The sequence below is a fragment of the Sapajus apella genome, unplaced genomic scaffold (assembly GCF_009761245.1).
Source record: "Sapajus apella isolate SASKATOON/1434 unplaced genomic scaffold, GSC_monkey_1.0 scaffold35, whole genome shotgun sequence".
Classification (NCBI taxonomy): Eukaryota; Metazoa; Chordata; class Mammalia; order Primates; family Cebidae; genus Sapajus; species Sapajus apella.
The window spans coordinates 6,564,021-6,587,974 of NW_022436975.1; positions in this window are offsets into that span (position 1 = coordinate 6,564,021).

Genomic DNA, 23,954 nt, shown 5'->3' on the forward strand with positions numbered 1-23,954 from the left:
CCTTCCTTCCTTCCTTCCTTCATTCCTTCTCTTTCTTTCTTTCTCTCTCTTTCTCTCTCTCTCTTTCTTTCTTTCTCTTTCTTTCTTTCTTCCTTTCTTCCTTCTTTCTTTCTTTCTTTCCCTCATATGTTCCCCAGGCTGGAGTGCAGTGGTGCAGTCATCATCACTGCAGCCTTGAACTACCAGGTTCAAGTGATCCTCCCACCTCAGCCTCCTGAGAAGCTGGGACCACAGGCGTGCACCACCACACACAGCTTTTTTTTTTTTTTTTTTTTTTTTTGGTATTTTTGTAGAGACAGGGTCTTCTTATATTGCACAGGCTGGCCTGGAACTCCTAGGCTCAAGTGATCTGACCATCTTGACTTTCCAAAGTGCTGGGATTATAAGCATGAGCCACTGCCTAATCCATTATTTTAAATGCCAATATAAATTACTTATGGATTTTCTGTTGAATGGGAAATGCCAAATCTCAGAGAGGGCCACAGGATGTGCTGGGTGTTGCAACATTCCCGGAGCACCTTGCACTGAGTGTGCTCTGGGTGGAGGAGGAGAGGGAGAGCCAAGGACTCTGATCTCTCTTCTATTTTCAGGAAAAAAAAGAAAAGCAACCTTGAGAAGAAAGATAGTAAGATGAATTCAAGGAGAAGCACTGTAATATTTTTTCATTAAAAAGCACTGGAGGCCGGGCACGGTGGCTCAAGCCTGTAATCCCAGCACTTTGGGAGGCCGAGGCGGGTGGATCACGAGGTCAAGAGATCGAGACCATCCTGGTCAACACGGTGAAACCCCGTCTCTACTAAAAATACAAAAAATTAGCTGGGCATGGTGGCGCATGCCTGTAATCCCAGCTACTCAGGAGGCTGAGGCAGGAGAATTGCCTGAACCCAGGAGGTGGAGGTTGCGGTGAGCCGAGATCGCGCCATTGCACTCCAGCCTGGGTAACAAGAGTGAAACTCCGTCTCCAAAAAAAATGCTTATTTCAAACATTTTCTTATCTGTGAGATGAAAGATGGATTGAGATAAGTGGGCCAGGCCCAGTGGCTCACACCTGTAATCCCAGCACTTTGGGAGGCCGAGGTATGCAGATCACCTGAGGTCAGGAGTTCGAGACCAGTCTGGCCAACACGGTGAAAACTTGTCTCTACTAAAAATACAAAAATTAGCCAAGTGTGGTGGTGGACGCCTGTAATCCCAGCAACTAGGGAGGCTGAAGCATGAGAATTGCTTGAACCTGAAAGGCGGAGGATGCAGTGAGCCGAGATCATACCACTGCACTCCAGCCTGGGTGACACAGTGAAACTTTGTCTCAAAAAAAAAAAAAAGATACCTAAGTGGGCTGCTTAAATTTTGTACCAGGAGAAAGGTTGCTCCACAATTACCTATAGGTTAGCAATATGCTTTATGATTTGTGTATGGAGCATCTCAAATACTAATTTTGTTTTAGAAAATAGTTATTTTTCATCAATGCATGTTAATTGTGTCGGGTATAGAAGATTTGTTATTTTAGATGGGTAAATAATGGTGCTAAAAGTGCTCAGTTTTAATTTCAGATATACTTACTATCCATAGATATGACACACATAAACAAAAGGGTTTGGGTTTCTCCATAATTTTTAGGGCATAAAGAGTTCTCAGGGCCAGGAGGCTTGAGACCTGCTGGTCTGCATTCCCATCATCGGGACTTCCTCATCTCTCACACATTTCTCAGCCCTTTGCTAATACTGCTTTTTCTTCTTCAACTGCTTTCCTGAAGCTCTTTGTGGTAAGATTACCTATAAATTCCAAATTTCAAAATCAAATTTACATTTTCAATTCTTAACTTGCTTGAACATCCTCAAGCCTCTTATGTTGTTGTCTACACCCTTCTTTTTTTTTTTTTTGGAGACGGAATTTCACTCTTGTTGTCCAGGCTGGAGTGCAATGGTGCGATCTCGGCTCATGGCAAACTCTGCCTCCCGGGTTCAAGCGATTCTCCTGCCTCAGCCTCCCAAGTAGCTGGGATTACAGGCAGGCACCACCATGCCTAGCTAATTTTGTATTTTAGTAGAGATGGGGTTTCTCCATATTGGTCAGGATGATGTCAAACTCCCAACCTCAGGTGATCCACCCACCTTGGCCTCCCAAAGTGTCAAGATTACAGCTATGAGCCACTGCGCCCTATCTACACCCGTCTTAAAAATCTTTCTTCCCTGATGTTGCGACGACACACTGTCACCATCTCCTTCTGCCTCCCCTTCTCCAATCCTCTTTGGCTTTCTCCTTGCCCTTATATCCCGGTTATTTCTCAGGATTCCAACCTAGATTTTCTTCTCTTACTGATCTATGTATTTTCCTCGGCGTGTCTTATTCAAATATTTGGCTTCGGTTGCTTCCAACATACCAATGATTGCCAATTCTGCATTGATGTCCTCCTTTCAAATGTGTATACCTGTCGAAGAAACATCTCAAAACGAGCATGTCCAGCTGAAATTCACAAGTTTTCCTTCCTAAACTCACAGTTATTTGCATGCTGTTTGGGTCAATCATATTATTATTCATTTATTTGGAAACAACAAAAAAGAAAATCATAAACAGTAGCTTAAAACTTTTGTAAAGTTGTTTTTCACTCCTCCTCCTCGCCCCCGCCTCTGCCATGTAGTAAATCTCCAAATCCAGTTCTAGCTCCAAAACCTCTTGTATCTACTTCCTGTTTCTCCTCCTGTTACTCTTGCTCACTCCATCTTTTCCCTGAATAATTGCAACTGTCCTATTGAGCACTTTCTTTTTTTTTTTTTTTTTTTTTTTTTCTTTTTTGGAGTCTTGCTTTGTTGACCTGGCTGGAGTGCAGTGGCGTGATCTCGGCTCACTGCAACCTCCACCTCCCAGGCTCAAGCGATTCTCCTGTCTCAGCCTCCCAAGTAGCTGGGATTACAGGAAACTGTCACCATGCCCGACTTAGTTTTTTGTATTTTTAGTTGAGATGGGGTTTCACCCTGTTGGCCAGGCTGGTCTTGAACTCTTGACCTCAGGTGATCCGTCCACTTTGGCCTCCCAAAGTGTTGGGATTACAGGTGTGAGCCATTGCGCCCAGCCACCTCCTACCCACCTTCTCCCCACCACTCGTCTGGGTGATCTTTCCAGCATGCACGTGACATTGTCACTTCCGGTGGTCAACATTCTTCCATGTGTCCTCCTTTCCTACAGGATGAAATTCATGCTCCTTAAGCAGGCAAAGGGACAGGAGTCCTTCATTATTTGGTCCTGTGGAGTTTCCCACTGAATGTCTTGCCACTCCTAGATTCCCCCGTTTCCCAGCCATGCTTTGTGACGGGCCCGTGCCTGTGCTCAGGTGGTCTTCTCTGTCTAGGGTGTCCATACCCTCTGACCTATGTGTCCCTTTTGAGAGGTCATCTCTCTGAGAGCTTCCCTCTCTTTCAGCCCCAGGGGCATTTGCTTGCTTTATCTAGCAAATTCCTAAATCAGTAGAACCAGGCCTTATCATCTCCCTGTACTGTAGATAGGCTTACATCTCTATTTCCCCACAAAGCTGTGTCTCTTCTGTGCCCCACACACTGTCTAAAGCAACTGATAGGTGTGCAAATGGATTAGTTTGGTGGGTGGGGGGAGGTCAGAGCAGGGATCCTTTACTTTCTCTTTGAAGCAATTGCAGAGATTACTTTCTCTTCATTGTTAAATCAAGATAGAAATATTAAATTGCTTCATTGTAGGAAAAAATGGGTTCAAAATTAATATTTTGGGGGATGTAGATGAAGCAAAGTTTCCCTCACGGAGGGATCAGGCTTGTTCCCTGTAGGCTCATCATTGGCTTCCTCCCATGGATTAGTAATGTGGACCAAGATTTAGAGAAAAAAAAAAAGATGCTGGAATGAAAACATTTGGGGGAAAAAGGGAAAACCAGGTGGATTACTTGGGAAGAAAGGTACCAAAGGAGATAAGGGAGATAGAACAAGAAAAGGAAAAAAGATTGTGGGAAAGAATGCACAGAAACAGTACTAAAGAATAGTCCATTTGCTGCCAATAAGGGACTACAGGGAAAAAGAAATACACGAATGAGAGGAAACCCTGACAGGAAGCAGCTTCACAATTCTTTTCAGAGCTCGAGCTCAGGCAGGCTTCTTGATATTGTCTCTAAAGTGTGTGTTCGCCCTGACGCTCATGTCCATGTAATTTCTCTCTCTGAGGTACTCCAGGGTCAAAAGTCCGGCACTCCCGCATGAGAGTAAGAAACTGTCTTTTCTGGTCAGAGGTGCCATCTTAGAAATAAACCAAGGTTTCAATCATTTGATGAACTAGCTCCAATAATTATGAGTTTGGTTTAAGACACTGATGAGATGCTTATCAACCCCAATTGTTGTATTTAATTTCTTCCATCTTGTACAATTATATAAAATCTATGCCAAATCTTAAAATTCTTCAATATCAAAAGTCATAAATAACTCTTACTGAAAACCATATAAGAGATCTAGGCTACACGGCCAGGCGTGGTGGCTCATGACTGTAATCCAAGTACTTTGGAGGCCAAGGCAGGCGGATCACCTGAGGTCGGGAGTTCAAGACCAGCCTGACCAACATGGTGAAACCCCGTCTTTATTTTTTAAAAAAATTAAAAAAAAAAAAGAGATCTAGGCTACAGCTGGTAACTGCTTCAAAGACTGATAGGGCTATATAAATTTAATCTTAATTTTAAAATTGCAGCAAAATATAAGGATTGAATTTACAAATCCCTCATTCTTTGCAATTATTTCTCCAGAATTGAAACTTTTGTCTGTTTGGTAATAAGCTACATGTTGAATGAAATTATCCAAAGTTTCATAAGAGTATTATGTGGTAACACTTTAAAACATGCTTTCTTATTTAACTTTCTGGTAATGCTTGCCTGGCATTAAAAGACAGCACCACATCTAATTATTTTAAAGTCAGCAGAGTACAAAAAATCCTCTAAATATTTTGCAAAGACAAAAATTATAACAACCTTCATTTGCATTTATTTATTTTTTGTGTGTGAGACAGAGTCCCACCCTGTTGCCCAGGCTGGAGTGCAGTGGCATGATCTCGGCTCACTGCAACCTCCACCTCTTGGGTTCAAGCAATTCTTGTGCCTCAGCCTCCCAAGTAGCTGGGATTACAGACGTGCACCACCACTGCCAGCTAATATTTGGATTTTTAGTAGAGACGGTGTTTCATGTTTGCCAGGCTGGTCTCGAACTCCTGACCTCAAGTGATCCACCCACCTCAGTTGCCCAAAGTTCTGGGATTACAGGCATGAACCACTGCACGTGGCTATAATCTTCATGCTCATGGCACTCTCCCATCTATTATTAAGGCCTCTAAGAAAATCTCCTTTTTGTATATATTTTCAAGTCAGAGTTATTAGTCTCCATCTTTCATCTTAGTCTTCTTCAAATACCAAACTCTTTACTAAGCATTTAGTTAGAAGCAGTTTCACCAGTTCTATCACTCAAATAAGGTTTCATAAGTTCTGCCTAGTGATTGCCCATCAGAGGGAGATGGATTTGCGGGCAGGAAAAAAACAGAAACCTAACTCCTTACTGCCACCTGCTTTTCTTTTTCTTTAACACTTTGTCCAAATCTCTCAAAACTTGCACCGCAGAATCATGGGGTGTTCAAGCCTGAAGGGAGTGGAGAGATTACACCAGCTCCTCTTGGATGCATCCTGAAATCAGGACCAGCCGGAGGCGGGGAGTCGCCCACGATTAACCCGCTCCCCAGGAGGAATGCCGAAGAGTGAAACTTGGGTTTCCCAGCTCAAGCCCTCCCATCAGGGCACATCACATCACCTCTTCCCATGCCACTGAAAACAGCATGCTCCTGGCATCCCTCAAAGTCCGGAACACATTTCAAATTCATGAGCCAATCCTGTTTAAGAGAATCGGTGTTAGCTCCCCGTGTTAGAACACACAGAACAGACCACTCGAGAATGGTTTTTATCTTTTGACAAATGACATATAGAGACAAAAGAGAGGAAAGAGGGGAGATGGACTTGGAGCTGGACCGCTCAACATAGAAGCAATGTAGCTTGGCAGTTAAACTCAGGGACCCGGCCTCACATTGCCCGGCTTCCGCCTCCAGCTGTGTTGTTTGCTAACCACTGTGTGGCAGGGGGCCGGCTGCTTGGTCTCTCTAGCCTCAGCCATAGGGTTTCTGTGATGGCTACATGAGCTCAAAAATTTACAAGGAATCTGGCACATGGTGAGCGCACAGGTGTTAGCTGTTCTGGAAAGAGCTCCTTTTTATTCAAAGGAGCCGAACATAACTTTGCGGGACTTGAAGGGGTCTTAGTCACTCGTTTGCAAAGACGTGGTCTTTTCAGCACTTCTTACTGTCTCTACTGTGGTTCTACTAAGCTACCTACATTTAAGATCCCAGTCAAGTCACATGGGTGCTTCTAAACTGTGTAATTCAGTGTGACCCTAAGAGACCCATATAAGAATGGAGCTACGAATTTTTTAGGGCTCTTCCGAGTCAACTCATCTATCCCACACGGACTGTCTTGAGAGGAAGACACATCTGCTCCCTAAGAGGCCAGGGGTAGGAGGATCTTATTCCTGTCAGTATTCCACACATCCTTGAGCTGAACCCAAGAGGGCGAGTCCAACCTTCATGTCAGTTTCAAACAGAAGGACCCAAGGTCAAGAAGGAAAACACTGAAATTATTCAAGGATCTTCCCTTTCCCTCCATCCCTTGGGACATTTCAGGTTTATTAGACAGTGTGTCTGTTAACATCATTCAGTTGAAACAAAACCCTGGGTGTGTGCCTTTTGGAGAACCATGTAAATCAACAAAGCTATACATAGAACAGAGAGATTCACTCAGCAGCCAAGTTCCCCACAGATAGGCGGACAGATCGCCCGGAGGAGAGGAAGCGCTGCATTTCCTTCTTTCTCTACCACCGTAGGCTTAGCAGTCATTCCATATCCTCTATACTGTTGTTGGCTCTCCAAATAAATATTGACAAATGGTAACCAATTATTACAAGGCATTAGTTTGTACCATTACACTATAAGTAATGGTAGATCTCATTTCTGAAATGTCAGTATTATGTGCATTTATTATTTTGGTCTTAATTTTAGAGGTAATTTAGAAATGGCATATCGAAGAGTAATCACATATTTAAATTCATAATGAATTAGCAAATCTAAAACATCATTTATGTGTACTTTGAAAAACTCTACATTACCACTGCAGGGTTTAATTCGACTGAGAGATATTTGAAAGCGGAGATGAGCAGGCCTTTGTGCCAGGCTGACGTCTTGCTTGAATTTCCTTAATGCTCTTGTAATTACCTAGGGAAGCACAGAAAGCCACGGGCCATCTGCCCAGCACACATGGCCTCCTATTTTTCGTTTCCTTGCAGTGACATTCGGCACTTCTCCGGTTTTTCAGTTTCCAATTCGGAAGTGAAATTTGTTTCTTAATTTTTTTCTCAGGTCGTATGAGGGAGTTTGTCATACATCCTAGGCAGACGCCTTTTTGGAGATCAAAAACAAAACAAGATCACTGTGGAGCCCTGGGGTGAAATGAAGCTTCCAGGGCTGCAACTGTTAAAGCCCTTCCCCCCCCTCCCCGTTCTAACCCCCTCTCCCAAACCTCTCCTTCCAGGGTGCACCATGCAGAGTCCTGATGCGGGCTGAGTGTCTTGTCTACTGCCAACCAGGGGCCAGCTTTTGCGTTTGCTTTGAGGGTCTTTTCCAGAATCTTTTTTTCTTTACTTTTTTTTTTTTTTTTTAATTTAAGAGACAGAGTTGGCCAGGCGCGGTGGCTCATGCCTATAATCCTAGCACTTTGGGAGGCCAGGGTGGACAGATCACTTGAGATCATGAGTTCAAGACCAGCCTGGCCAACATAGTGAAGCCCCGCCTGTACCAGAATACAAAATTAGCTGGGCGTGGTGGTGCATGCCTATAATCCCAGCTTCTAGGGAGGCTGAGGCAGGAGAGTCACTTGAACCTGGGAGGCAGAGGTTACAGTGAGCCAAGATCTCACCATTGAACTCTAGCCTGGGTGAAACTCCATCTCAAAAAAAAAAACAAAAAGAGAGACAGTCCTCAGTCTTGCCTTGTCACACAGGCTGGAGTGCAGTGGTGCGATCTCAACTCACTTCATCCTTGACCTCCTGGATTCAAGCAGTCCTCCCACCTCAGCCTCACAAGTAGCAAGGGCTACAGGAGTGCACCCCCAGGCCCAACTAATTTTTTAATTTTTTTGTAAAGACACAGTCTTGCTTCGCTGTGAAGCAGTCTTTCCACCTTGGCCCCCAAAAGTGTTGGGGTTATAGGTGTGAGCCACGGGGCCCACCTTTCCTGAATCTTCAGGTGAAAATCTGAAGGGAGGAAGCAGGGCAGGCTTCCGACTAGCTTCACTGGTGACTCACTCTTCAGGGTCGTTGGTCAGATGAACCCTTCCATGCAGTGGTGCTCGAGGATCTGTACTTGAAGTGAGACGGCAGAACATTTTCTGTCTCCTTAAGCAGAACTGGTAAAGACATGGCATTCCTGAGGCCAAAGATGTCCCAGGTGCTGTCCTCTTGGCTGCCTGGCAAATTCACCCTCCTTCATGGCTGGTCCCGTTTCCACCTCCTTATGAGAGAGCCCCACTGCTGGCTGTGCTTATTTTTACAGATAGGCCACTTTCTTAGGGAAGACAAATAAAGTTATAATTTAGCGAGTGGATGTATTCTCACTCTCTGAACGTCCTGAAGCTGTATGCCTCTCACTCACCCTGCAAGACCCTACCACCAGGCTTCATCATGAGAAAAGCCCCTCCTGGCCCTGGGAAAGCTCTAGAGCAGGGCAGGGCAGGGCAGGGTCTGTCATCTGTACCCACATGCTAGCGATGTCGCTGCTTGTCACTTGTGTCCACAGCCATCATCCCACATGACTTACGAGGTCTCAAGAGTGGGAAATAGGTCTTCTTCACCATCCTATCTCCCGGCTTAGCAGGGCTCCATTCAAAACGCATGTGTGCCCAGCAACAGGAGTACACCCTCAGGCCCTTCCCAGAGCTCTGACTGGGAGTCCAGCTACCTGCTAATTAGTGCACTCAGACATCAAACAGGTAGTGTTAAAATCACTGGATTCTCTTCTCCTCCCCAGAGCTGCTCCTGCCCCAGCATCCCTAGTCCACAGTCATTATTCACTTGATTGCCTGAGCCTTAGACCTCGAATCACACTTAGCTCTCCCATCTCCCCAGAAACCTCCCTGCTCACAACATAGCTTCCACCTTTAATCAGTTACCTAAGTCCTGCCAGCTTCTTATCATTCAAATTTATCAAGTGCTCTTTATTTGCCCTCACACTCCCTTCATTTCAGCAATGTTAATACGTCACCTGAATTAATATAACAGCTTCCAAATCAGTGTCCCTGTCCCCAGTGCAACGGCCATTCATCATAAGAACTGTCTCTTGCACATACATTGGTGGCTCCACTGCTTGCTGGAAGGAGCTCAGCAGCCTTACTGTGGTTTCACGGGCCACTGCTGTTTTACCCTGTCCATCATCCACTCCTCCTACCTCTGGTCACAGTGCCTGATTTTCCATGGGGGCAACTCCCCTTTCCACACCCTCCCCCCTTTTGCTTTGATCCCCGCCCATTCCTCTCTATCTCCTGATAAGCCAGCTCCAGGCCAGAGAGGGATCATCCCTCTTTGGTGCAGTGACTGATTCAGGCTTGGCCATTCATCTCCACCAGACACATGAAAAATCAGTCTTGGGAACCACTGGTCAGCAAGCGCTCCTTCTGCTGTGTTTGCAAACCAGTGGAATCCAAGCCTGGAGCTGCTAGTGACCATCTGGACCTGGGGGACTCGGCCTGCAAGAGATGGGCGAGCAGCAGAGACTGAGCACAGACTTCTGACATGTCCAGGCATTTTTTCATCCAAGCTTGCTCAAACCACTGCACTCCTAGTCTTCTGTTTAGATTTATATTTTTAAACTTGCCAACAAAAGAAACTTGACTGCTCCAGATATAAGGCCCTTGGTGACCAGGCCCTATCTTTGAAGACTCCATGCTTTCTCTTACCTCCCAATTATGGCCGGTATTATGTTTTTTCATTGTTATATCTCCAAAATCATATGTATTTACTCATATGTATGAAAGAAGAAAATTAACTCTCAAAAAGAGACAAAAGAGAAATTATCTTGGTTTGTTTTCAAATAATTTGTATATACTTGGCTCTCTGCATCTGTGGATTCGATCAATCAACCAGGGCTTGAAAACATTAGGAAAAAAAAATAAGAATTACAATTAAAAAACAAACAAATGAAAATATAGGATAACTACGATTTCCACAGTATCGACATCGTATTAGGTATTATGTCATCTAGAGTTGATTTAAGGTATATAGGAGGGTGTGCATAAGTTATATGGTGTAGTGGATCGAGTGTCCACACTAAGTTTGGCATCAATATGGTGACCTCCTGGGAGCACGGGACCACCAAGTTGCCTAAGAGGGGTGAACCAGCCCAGGTCAGAAATGGATCAGGTCAAAATTTCTGTGCTGCAGCCTGGTCAACATGGTGAAACCCCATCTCTACTAAAAATCCCAAAATTAGCCAGGTGTGGTGGCACGCGCCTATAATCCCAGCCACTCGGGAGGCTGACGCAGGGGAATTGCTTGAACCTGGGATGTGGAGGTTGCAGTGAGCCAAGATCGCACCATTGCACTCCAGCCTGGGCAACAAGAGCAAAACTCCATTTCAAAAACAAAAACAAACAAAAAATCAAAAATGCCTGTGCTGAACAGTAGTGGGATCGCACCTGTGAATAGCTAGCCTCAGCAACCTAGTGAGATCCTGTCTCTAAATAAATAAATAAATAGATAAATAAATAAATAAGATGGAGATGTGATCCACATGCCATAATATTCACCCTTTTAAAATATACAATTCGGTAGTTTTTAGTATATTCACAAGGTTTTCCAACCATCACCATTTCCTAATTTCATCACATTTCATCACTTTTCAAAAACAGACCCAAAGCCATTAGCAGTCACTCCTCATTGCTCCATCTCCCAACCTTGGGCAATGACCAATCCGCTTTCTATTTTCATAGATTTGCCTACTCTGGGCGTTTCATATAAATAGAACCATATGATATTGGGTGGTTGTGTCTGGCTTCCTTCACTCAGCATGTTTTCAAGATTTACTCATGTTGTCACATGTACCAATATTTCATGATGTTTTATGGCTGAATATGATTCGATTGTATGGACATACCACAATATATTCACCCATTCATTAGCTGTTGGACGCTTGGGTTGTTTCTGCCTTCGTGCTATTGTGAACAGTGCTTCCATGAACACTGGTGTAAAAGCTTTTGTGTAGACATGTACTTCCTATTCTTTTGGGCATATACCTAGAACTGGAAAGCTGGATTATATGGCAACTCTATGTTTCACTTTTTTGTGGAACTACCAGACTGTTTTCCAATGTGGTGCAACATTTTACATTCCTACCAGCAATTTATGGGAGTTCCAATTTTTTGACAAACTCGTCAACACTTATTATTAATATCTAGTGTTGTTTTGATACAGCAATCCTAGTGAATGTGAACTGGCATCTCACTGTCACTTTGGTTTGTATTTCCCTACTGACTAACGATGTTAAGCATATTCTCATGTGCTTTTCGGCCCTTTATGTATCTTCTTTGGAGAAATATCTATTTAAATCATATGACCATTTTTTAAGATGGAAAACAAAATTTTATTCTAAAAATAGAACTCAGCAAAATAGAATAACAAAAGGTAATAAAAAGGAAGAGAAGAGGTATTTTTAGATATTTAAAATATCTAAAAATCAGATTTTTGTTTAGGTGAATGAAAACCTGAAGATGTCATCCTAGAATTGTTTTGGGGCCCAAGTTAAAAAAAATGTCAATCCTATTAATGGTATGTAGACAAAGAGAGAGAAGAATGTGGAAGCCTCTATCTCTGTTTCCTCCTGACTGTTCATAGCTGACATTCCTTCTGCCCCACAGAGCAAGCTGGCCCCAGCACAGCTGCCCTGGGCTTGGCTGTGATTGATACGAATGCTCCAAAGTCAACAGGTGTGTTCTGATGTCAGAGTTTTTTGTGTTTCCTTTGGATGCATTCCAAGCCTGGATAGAAACGTGTCTGCCTGAAATGGCTTATCTCTTCCACAAGACCGGGTGGCTGGAAGATGCCTGAGACCCTGTTGCCAGAGAATTCTTTGTCAGAGTATGTCTTTACAACTCAGTAAGCTTCCAGAGCCGAGTTCTGTGTTGTGTGATACACAGGGAGTCTGATTACAGGCAAACTAGCTAAAACGTTTGATTCGAAACCTTGAGGCCAGACGCGGAGGCTCACGCCTGCAATCCCAGCACTTTGGGAGGCTGAGGTGGGTGGATCACGTGAGGTCAGGAGTTTGAGACCAACCTGGCCAACACGGTGAAATCCCGTCTCTACTAAAACTACAAAAATTAGCTGGACATGGTGGTGGGTGCCTGTAATCCCAGCTACTAGGGAGGCTGAGGCAGAAGAATTACTTGAACCCAGGAGGCAGAGGCTGCAGTGAGCCAAGATCGTGCCACTGCACTCCAGCCTGCGTGACAGAGTGAGATTCCATCTCAGAACAAAAACAAAAACAAAACAAAATAGAAAAACAAAACTTTGGTCCCCAGCAATATCTAAAAATTGTTCTTAATAAGAAATAGGCATAACCCATGGTGACTCTACTTCCTTGATTTCTAATTAAATTTTTGGTCAGGGCAGTTCACGGAGATTTTAAATTTGAATATATTGTTACTTTTAAACATAGGGTGCAAAGCGTGATATTTAGATTGTTCATATTAGAAGAAGCTATCGCAATGAACAATTTATTCTCATTCATGAATCACAAGGGAAGAATAAAATCATAGATCCATCAGAAAAATAAACTGACACACTTAATTATAGTTATAAGATCTGCATGCTCACTGAAATTATTTCATGGGCTTAATGATCAATTCATTTAAGAAACCTGTTTGTATTTTCACTAGTTAAAGCTTAATTTAAATTATAGATCATATTATTTTCCTTCTCAAAGTTATTAAGATCTCTTCAAAGCAGGAAAGGATTTTTGGTGTATAGTTAAAAATAAAACTATGATCTATCAAACTGGCTGGGAGAATTTAAACATTTTTCTCATAGTCTAAATGGCCATCCTCCATGCTACCTCAGGATCCTAATAAACTCCCCTCTTCCAGATCAGGAGTTGTTTTATTGAATTGCTTAATGAAATCAACTGGTTTTCCTTGCATAATTATAACCGAAGTCATATACTGTTATAATAAATATCAAAATTAGAACGTATTTAAAGGTTTGATTTCAAAGGCTCTGGTCAGTTCTACCGAGAAAACAGAGAGAACTGGCCAAAAAGAAGCAAGCCCCTCTCCCCCGCCATGCCCGCCACATGAATTATGGAGAATAAAGCTCTGCAGGACAGGACATTAACACGGATCAGATCAAAGGGCATTTATTGAGAGTAAGAGGTGACATAATTTACAGAATAACTGCAGGAAAAGGAAATGTTCTTGAAGATTTTAGATTACCTTTTATGAGCGAGTCCTGGCAGTTTGGAACATGTTTCGCTAAAAGGCAGGTCATGCTTCCAGATTTCTGATTTATAATATTTTTTGAGTGCAATCAATATCTTTGTCTAGGACTGTCCCTATCTGGGCTGCCTTTAGAACAAATCAACAGACACACAAAGAGTCCCTGCTTTCAGGGACCTACTCCTTCTTGTTCTCCTCCGGACCCCAACCTTTTTCTTTTCTTTTTTTTTTTTTTTTGAGACAGAGTTTCACTCATGTTACCCAGGCTGGAGTGCAATGGCGCGATCTCGGCTTACTGCAACCTCCACCTCCTGGGTTCAGGCAATTCTCCTGCCTCAGCCTCCTGAGTAGCTGGGATTACAGGCACGCGCCACCATGCCCAGCTAATTTTTTTTGTATTTTTAGTAGATATGGGGTTTCACCATGTTGACCAGGATGGTCTCGATCTCTTGACCTAGTGATCCACCCGCCTCGGCCTCCCAAAGTGCTGGGATTACAGGCTTGAGCCACCGCGCCTGGCTTTGTTTTGTTGTTTCTTTTTTTTTAATATAGAGGGGTAGGTATTAAATATGTCTGCTTTCCAGATTATTTTAGTTTAAATGAGATAACTAAATAATATTCAAAGGGAGGGATTCGATCAGCATCATCTTAAAACCTGTCTGAAATCTGTGTCTAAGCCCCAGGGTGCTCTGCATTGGTGAGCCTGCCCAGCCTCTGGGGGTGATATGGACTGAATGACTGCAGGAAGGAAAGTGAGGCTGTGCCCTCTGTAAACCTCTTTCTGGGCTTTAAATAGTACTCGTGGACCACCTCCCTGGGAGTGCTACTTTATGGAGTTACTCATTCTCTTGGTTGTTATATTTACTTTGTGAATTACATTCCCTCTAAAGGGTAGCTAGGGATGCAGCAGAATGACTTGAAGAGTCACCATTTAGTTAAATGATTGGTTTGAAATCTGCCAAGAAACAGATTAATATTGATGCCAACTGATGACTGTTGCAGGGACCATACTTAGCTCCCAGTGCTTTACCTCCAGCATTGCCTTGAGTCTTATTGCAGCCCTATTAATAGAATGAGACCACCATTATTACCTGCTTTAAAAATAAGAGGCTTGTAAATCAGCCTGTAATCCCAGCTACTGGGGAGGCTGAGGCAGGCGAATCGCTTTAAACCGGGAGGTGGAGATTGCAGTGAGTCGAGACCACGCCACTGCACTCCAGCCTGGGTGACAGAGCGAGACACTGTCTCTAAATAAAAATAAAATAAATAAATAAATAAAAATGAGATATTGGAGTGATTTGCTTAAGATCACACATAATAAGCAGCAGGACTAAGACGAGAAACTAGACTTTTAAACATTAAGTTGCATAAATGGTACTTAGTTTTCTCTGGTTGGCTCCCTTCCCCATGAGTTTATAATGCATTGTTTACTGAGGACAGAAAGTTCCGGAAATGAGTTGGTCCTCATAAGACATAACCTTGGTGCTGGAGTTATGGGTCAAGGGATGGAAACTGTCCCATTCGCCCTGCAGCCAAAGAGCTGGCTTCCTTTGGCAAGAGGCTGAAATTTAATTTAGCTTTGCAAACACGGCTCCTCCAGGTCCCGAGTTTTGACTGTCATAACGCACACAGAAAATACAGGAGTCTATTCTCCCCACTTCTTCCACTCCTCTGGGTCTTACTCTTCACTGTTCACCGTGTTCTTTGGGTGTTTTCAGTCATTCACATTCCTCCAATCAATTCCCTTTCTGGGAAGTTAGCCAGATTCCACGGCTGTAGCAAGCACTCAAAGAACCACATGTTTAGGATACTTATAAAATTCATGGCACTGTATGTGGCAGCAAGTGCTTTAATCCTGGGTATAAGACGTTCCTCAACATCTAAATGACTATATCCTGAGGCGCTGGGAAGGAACTTTCTCAACACTGAGTAACAAACCAGAGGAAGAATCTGTGCAAGTCCACAACTCCCTACCCACGATTCTAAAACCAAAGCAGCTCTAAAAACCACCGGCAAAACCTGGTCTTACCTGATACATGGTTGTCTACGGTCCTTACCTTACTTAATGTAATAAAATTCAAGTTGTGACTCACAGAACCCATGCTCCTCCCCATTAGCGGATAATGGTCTTGAAGGTCCCTCCACTCCCACGGTCACCCTCCACTCCCACGGTCACCCTCCACTCCCAAGGTCATCCTCCACTGACGGCTCCTCCTCATAAATGTTGGCAGCTTCCAGGGATTGGTAGGGTAGGAGGGGGCTATAAGTTTCTCAGGCAAATTTGCAAATCTTGGACCAAATCCCGACAAATGCATAAACATTTGGCGAGTAAATTTTAAAATTAATACTTTCTGATCTTTTATGCTTGGGGAAACCCTCCTTCCCTGTTTTTTGTTTTTTGTTTTTAATTTTTTTTGCTTTGTTTTCTTTTGTTTTTTCGATTCTCGGTCTGTCACCCAGGCTGGAGTGCAGTGGAGTGATCTCGGCTCACTGCAACTTCTGCCTCCCAGGTTCAAGTGATTCTCCTGCCTCAGCCTCCTGCGTAGCTGGGATTACAGGCACGCAACAACAAGCATGGCTAATTTTTGTATTTTTAGTAGAGACAGGATTTCACTATGTTGACCAGGCTGGTCTCGAATTCCTGACCTCAAGTGATCCGGCCTCCTCAGCCTCCCAAAGTGCTGAAATTACAGACTTGAGCCACCATGCCCAGCCTCCTCTCTGATCTTCAAAGAGGACCCAAATGAGAGTTCACTCTGCCCTGGGTGCAATTGTGTTCTGATGTGAGGACTACATGAGCTGGGCGGATTCTTTTCCAGGTTCACAGTGCACACCTGAAATTGTAAAAATAAACAATCTAAAAAACCCGACAACCCAACACTAAAAATAAAAATTATTTTTACAGCTTAGTTGGCAGAAAACAACCTGATATGGAGGGTTCTTTATAATTTCATTCATCTACTCAGTGCAAATATTTATATGTTTTGTGTTGAAGTGTTCATGTTTGCTTGCAGGGTGTTTCAGACCTCTTTGGGTTATTAATAACTGCATGGCTCATGCATTTTATTCATTTCCTAGTTGGTCCAAAGGCTCTGAAGAAGAGGTTAAGATCCTGTAATGTATTCATTTGAGAGCAAAAGGCCTAGGTAATCTTTCTAGTCACCACTTATCTTGAACAGCACAACTTTCACCAACAAAAAAATTATTTAGCATACTTTATTCCAGCTAGCGAATACATTTTATGGTGTAGAGATTAGAAGTTTACTGCCTATTAGCCATTGCTATGGTAAAGTTTCTGATACTTGAAATGCTAGCTAACCACACCTGCTATTTAGCTGAAATATAATTTGCATGGAAATAATCATCACATAGATACGATAGTATTAGAAGCACCAACATTTTAAGAAATGTGAACCGGCCGTGTGCAGGGGCTCACACCTATAATCCCAGCACTTTGGGAGGCTGAGGTGGTCAGGTCATGAGGTCAGGAGTTTGAGACCAGCCTGACCAACATAGTGAAACCCTGTCTCTACTAAAGATAGAAAAATTAACTGGGCATGGTGATATATACTTGTAATCCCAGCTACTCAGCAGGCTGAAGCAGGAGAATCTCTCGAACCTGGGAGGCAGAGGTTGCAGTGAGCTGAGATCGTGCCACTGCACTCCAGCCTGGGCCACAGAGCAAGACTCAGTCTCAAAAAAAAAAAAAAAAAAGAAAGAAAGAAACTATTTGCTACGGAATTATTTTAAAATTCCTTATAACCCTGCCCATATTTTTAAAACAAAAAGGTTTGAACTGTACTGGAAAACCTACAGGAGTATGATTTCAACAGCAGACAAACACTATGAAGCTCTGCACTCAGTTTCTTTTTCACCGTCTCCTAACTATTAAAGTGGTGTCGCATGATGTCACTGCAAGCAAACACAAATCCAGGCAGGAGACTGGAGCTGTCAGTGGTTGTTTGGAGCTGGTTATCCACACAACTAGAATGTATCTATATTGATTTTTTTTAACCAACCAAAATCAAAACATAAAATTTTGTAGAAAATCCATAGATCCCCAAGAATATGTCTGAGGTTTCCTCAGGCCTGTGATCCCTACTCTGAAAAACAATAAACAATTCCTCTGCCATTATATGTGAAATCCAAAAGGAGAACTGAAGACTCAGGGTGATCTCAGAACATGGTATCATCTTAAAGCTATGCAAGCATACGAATTTACTCAATCTACCTACAGTTCTCCCGCCTTCTGCCTTCAAGCACTCCCCTGGACTGCAATAAAAATTTACCTGTACTTGGCATGCAATGGAATCCTGTCAAGAAGGACAATTGTTTCTTACACATGCTAAATAAACCTAAATTTCTAAAAGTTACTGGAAGTGAATTCAAATGACCCAGTGCAATTTTTAAATGAACCAGTATAAGTATATTTTATTGCAACTGAGTTCATTTGAAATTTTAAATACCTAGTTTTTATTGCTGGAGGAAAAAGATTAGTGAAGAAACTTCATTTGTTGCATTATCAGAATTTATTAAAAATATTTTGCTTGGCCAGAAGCTGCGGCTCATGTCTATAATCCCAGCACTTTGAGAGGCCAAAGCAGGCAAATCACCTGAGGTCAGGCATTCAAGACTAGCCTGGCCAACATGGTGAAACCCCGTCTCTACTAAAAGTACAACAAAATTAGCTAATTTTTTGGTGTTTGTAGTAGAGACGGTGTTTCACGATGTTGTGGTGCATGCCTGTAATCCCAGCTACTCAGGAGGCTGAGGCAGGAGAATAGCTTGAACCCGGGAGGCAGAGATTGCAATGAGCCGAGATCATGGAGATCATGCCACTGCACTCTAGCCTGGGCGACAGAGCCACACTTCATCTCAAAAATAAAAATAAAAATAAAAACAAAATGTTAGCGGGGCGCGGTGGCTCAAGCCTGTAATCCCAGCACTTTGGGAGGCCGAGGCGGGTGGATGACGAGGTCAAGAGATTGAGACCATCCTGCTCAAAACGGTGAAACCCCGTCTCCACTAAAAATACAAAACATTAGCTGGGCATGGTGGCGCGTGCCTGTAATCCCAGCTACTCGGGAGGTTGAGGCAGGAGAATTGCCTGAACCCAGGAGGCGGAGGTTGCGCTGAGCCGAGATCGCGCCATTGCACTCCAGCCTGGGTAACAAGAGCGAAACTCCGTCTCAAAAAAATTTTTAAAAAATAAATTAAATAGGGCCGGGCGCGGTGGCTCAAGCCTGTAATCCCAGCACTTTGGAAGGCCGAGGCGGGTGGATCACGAGGTCAAGAGATCGAGACCATCCTGGTCAACATGGTGAAACCCCGTCTCTACTAAAAATACAAAAAAAAATTAGCTGGGCATGGTGGCACGTGCCTGTAATCCCAGCTACTCAGGAGGCTGAGGCAGGAGAATTGCCTGAACCCAGGAGGCGGAGGTTGCGGTGAGCCGAGATCGCGCCATTGCACTCCAGCCTGGGCAACAAGAGCGAAACTCCGTCTCGGAAAATAAATAAATAAATAAATAAATAAATAAATAAATAAAATGTTGCTTATCCTATCCATGTATTTTCTGTTGCAGGATGGAAGGCTTGACATTATTCCAACGGGGAGAATTTCCAGCTTGGTAGTAAATTGCACTTTGGAGAGAACAAACAAACAAACAAAAAGGAATGCAAGCATTTTAACCCTCACCGAGGATGCTGGAAAACTGATAAAATTTGCTCTGTTTCAGAGAAGCCTGGAAAAGTTTAACAAAACCGGAGTGACCTAGGACTAAGGAGAGGTTTCAGAGCATCATTTGGCAGGACTCAGGGACAATTCCCGTATCATCCCGAATTCATCCAAAGCCAAGAAATCTATAAAAGAAGAGTTCCGCATATTCTTGTGATGAGTTGGAGGTGAAGGGTCATTTGTTTTGCAGCTTTATCCTGCATATGACTTGTGTTTCTTAGGGAATAGTAAATGATAGCATGAGGCTTCCTTGTTTAAATGCAATCCTTCAATGGTATAAGGCACCATAAATAAAAATCAAGTTGACCCAAAACACTGTGCTATTTAATATGTAGTAATGTTGTGATATATAGTTTTTTTGTTTGTTTGTTTGTTTGTTTTGAGACAGAGTTTCACTCTTGTTACCCAGGCTGGAGTGCAATGGTGTGATCTCGGTTCAGCGCAACCTACGCCTCCTAGGTTCAGGCAATTCTCCTGCCTCAACCTCCCAAGTAGCTGGGATTACAGGCACGCGCCACCATGCCCAGCTAATGTTTTGTATTTTTAGTAGAGACGGGTTTCACCGTTTTGAGCAGGATGGTCTCCATCTCTTGACCTCGTGATCCACCTGCCTCGGCCTCCCAAAGTGCTGGGATTATAGGCGTGAGCCACCGCACCCAGCCGATATATAGATGTTCAATGTAAAAGATCAGTTTTTAAATTATTCATTTTTCAGTATTAATGTAACAGCAATAAATGGGATATATATGAGTGTACATCTATACAAAGACGTATATATATGTATATAGTGTTAAATTTACCAGTGATGGAAATTGGTAACTGTTGTAATAACACAGGAAATATAAACAGGCTGGGCGCAGTGGCTCATTCCTGTAATTCCAGCACTCTGGGAGACCGAGGTGGGAGGACGGCTTGAACCAGGGAGGTCAAGGCTAGAGTGAGCCATGATGGTGCCACTGCACTTCAGCCTCATTGACAGAGTGAGACCGTTTCTCAAAAAAAAAAAAAAAAAAAAAAAAAAAAAAGAAGAAGAAAAGGGATCACATCTGTAATCCTTGCACCTTGGGAGGCCAAGGTGGGCAGGTCACCTGAGGTCAGGAGTTCAGGACCATCCTGACCAACATGGAGAAACCTCGTCTCTACAAAAAAAGAAGAAGAAGAAGAAGAAGAAACAGGAAGAAAGAAGAAAGAAAAAGAGAATACATACAAATAATTGTCCTGCTATCATGCATGTGTTTTTGGTTGGTTCTTAAATAACTGTCTCTAGTCAGTTGTATGTTTCTCTGCTGTAATTGCATTTTTTTTCTTCTCAAGACTTAAAGAAATAACAAAACTCCCTCCAGTTTACCTAGATACTTCTTGGTGGATCCAAGAGGGTCTGATTCTGTCCTTGACCTCAAGGGCCACCTGAAAAGTAGTAAGGAGGCCTTTTCTTATGTTGGAGCAACTCCAATCTGTAAACATGTCCCGGTTGCTCAGTTGAATTGAAAGCTACCTTCATTTATTGCTGTTTTGAACATGACTTTATTGGGATGGGAAGAGAGCCCATTTCCTCCTGATCACTTTGAATATTTTGTAGATGTTGCTTCTCTTTTCCAAGGGAGGCTGTAGTTATGCATATTGCGGGCAGCATAAAAATGAATGAATCCTGACTAAATGTTTAGCGCCACCTATTGGTAGTCAAGTACATGTTGCTTCTTTGTGACAGACATTCTCACTAAAGAGAGAGCAGAAGTAATTTTGATGATTCTTTTTCTTCCAGTGTATATGTCTGTATGCATGCTTTATTATGACTATTATATTTAAATATAAACATATACTTAAATATTGATAGTAATGCAAATATGGAATTCTTCTAAGTTATGAGTTGTATTATTTAGCTTCACAATACCCTTAAAGTAGAAAGCAGTGATAGTCTACTTTTCAAGAGTAAAAAGAAAAAGAAAATTCTATGCTGGGTGCAGTGACTCATGACTGTGATTGAAGCACTTTGGGAGGTTAAGGCAGGAGGATGGCTTGAGCTAAGGAGTTCAACACCAGCCTGGGCAACATAGTGAGACCTTGTCTCTAAAAAAAAAAAAAAAAAAGGAAAAAAAAAAAAAAAAAAAAAAAGGAAAATAATAAAATTATAGGGAACAAGGAAGAAACAACAATATCACATGTTGTTTGTTATATTTGTCTTGAAATACAGAGTCACCTATATGCAAAGTATCCTGAATGTGTTCTGTATCTTTTGAAACAGTCTTTAAAATGGTTTTCCCCAGAAATTTGAGTTTGAAATAATGACATTATTTAAATTTCAATTACTTCTCTGTGCTAAGAATAAACTGGCCACAAATGGTGCGGAGACAACTGGATATCCACAGTGAAAACAAGGAAGTTGGACTCCTACCTCATACCATAAATGACACTTAAATCAAAATGGATCAAACACCTAAATAAAATGTAATATATAGGCTGGGTGCAGTAGTTCATGCCTGTAATCCCAGCACTTTGGGAGGCTGAGACAGGAGGATTGCTTGAGCCCAGGAGTTCAAGATCAACCTTGGCAACATAATGAGACCTTGTCTCTATTATTTTTAAAAAAGTAATATATACATGTAATGGGATATTATTTGGCCTTAAAAGAAAGGAATTATGACACATGCTACAACATGCATGAACCTTGGGGGCATTATGCTAAATGAAATTGGCCAATCAGAAAAAGACAAAGACTGTTGGATTCCACTTGTAAGAGGTAATCAAATTCATAGAGACAAAAAGTCGAATACTGATTGTCAGGGCTGAAGGCAGGGAGAAACTGGGATTGTTGTTAATGGATACAGCTCACTTTTGGGAAGGCAAAACCTTTCTGGAGATGGACGGTGGCAATGGTGGCACCAGAATATGAATGCAATCAACACTACTGAATTGTACACTTAAAATGTAAATCGTAAGATAGTAAATTTATTTTACGTGTATTTTACTATAATAAAAAAATAAGTAAAACTTTAAAAATGTTTCAGACACCTAAATGTAAGAACCAAAACTGAAATTCATAAAACATAAATTTTCATGATCTTAGATTAGGCGGTTCGTTCTTAGATCTGACACCAAAAGCAGAGACAACCTAAGAAAAACAAAACAAAACACACTTTGTCAAAATTAATAATTTTTGTGTTTCCAAGGATATCATTGGGACAGTGAAAAGGCAACCAGGGAGAAATCATTTACAAATCATATATCTCATAAGGAACTTGTATCTAAAACATAAACATAACTTTTAAGGCTCAATTATCTTTTTAAAAAAACTCAATTTAAAATGGGAAAAGAGTCTGAACATTTTTTCAAAGAACATACACAAATAGCCAATAAGTACATGAAAAGATCTTTGATATCGTTAGTCATTAGGGAAATGCAAGTCAAAACCACAGTGGGGTAGGACGCATACCCAATCTGATGGCCGTAATGAAAAGGACTGATAATACAAAGTACTGGTGAGAATATGGAGAAATTGGAGCCTTGGTACACGGTTGGTAGGATTTGTAAATGATGCCATCACTTTGGAAAACAATCTGTCGGTTCCTAAAATGGTTAAGCCTAGTTACCCTATGGCCCAGCAATTCCATCAAAAACAATTATAAAGATAAAAAACTTGGGCCGGGCGTGGTGGCTCACGACTGTAATCCAAGCACTTTGGAGGCCAAGGTGGGTGGATCACCTGAGGTCGGGAGTTCATGACCAGCCTGACCAACATGGTGAAACCCCATCTTAAAAAATAATAATAAATAAAAAATAAAAAATAAAAAAAAAACTTGTACACAGATGTTCATAGCAGCACTGTTCGTAGCAGTCTAAACGTGGAAACAAACAATCCACATGTCTATCGCCTGGTGAATGGAGAAATAAAATGTGGCATAGCACATAATGGACTATTATTCAGCCATAGAAACAAATGAAGTACTGATATATGCTACAACACAACTGAGCCTTGAAAACATTGCACTAAGAGAAGCCAGTCATAAAAGATCACATATGGTATAACTCCATTTCTGTGAAATGTCTCAATAGGCAAAAATGAAACGTACCTAAAAGTCATATAGAGATATGAAATAGGGTAGTGCTTTCTTTGAGCCATATCTGGGGGGATAAACTGCTAAAAGTTTCTTGTTGGGGTCATGAAAACATTTAAAAATTAATGGTGAGGATGGTTTAAGATACCTGAATATACTAGAAGCCACTGAATTTGTACACTTTTAAAGAATGAATTGGCCAGGTGCAGTGGCTCCCGCCTGTAATCCCAGCACTTCGGAAGGCCGAGGTAGGTGGATCACAAGTTCGAGACTAGCCTGGTCAGCATGGTGAAACCCTGAGGTCACAAGTTTGAGACTAACCTGGCCAGCACAGTGAAACCCTGTCTCTACTAATAATACGAAAATTAGCCAGGTGTGGTGGCACACACCTGTAATCCCGGCTACTCGGGAAGCTGAGGCGGGATAATCACTTGAACCCGGGAGGTGGAGGTTGCAGTGAGCCAAGATCAGCCACTGCACTTCAGCATGGCCGAAAGAGCAAGACTCTGTCTCAAAAAAGAAAAAAAAAGTATGATAAGAAAAGAGTTAATGGGTCAGCATTAGATCCACCACTGTCCACTTGTGACATTGATTTA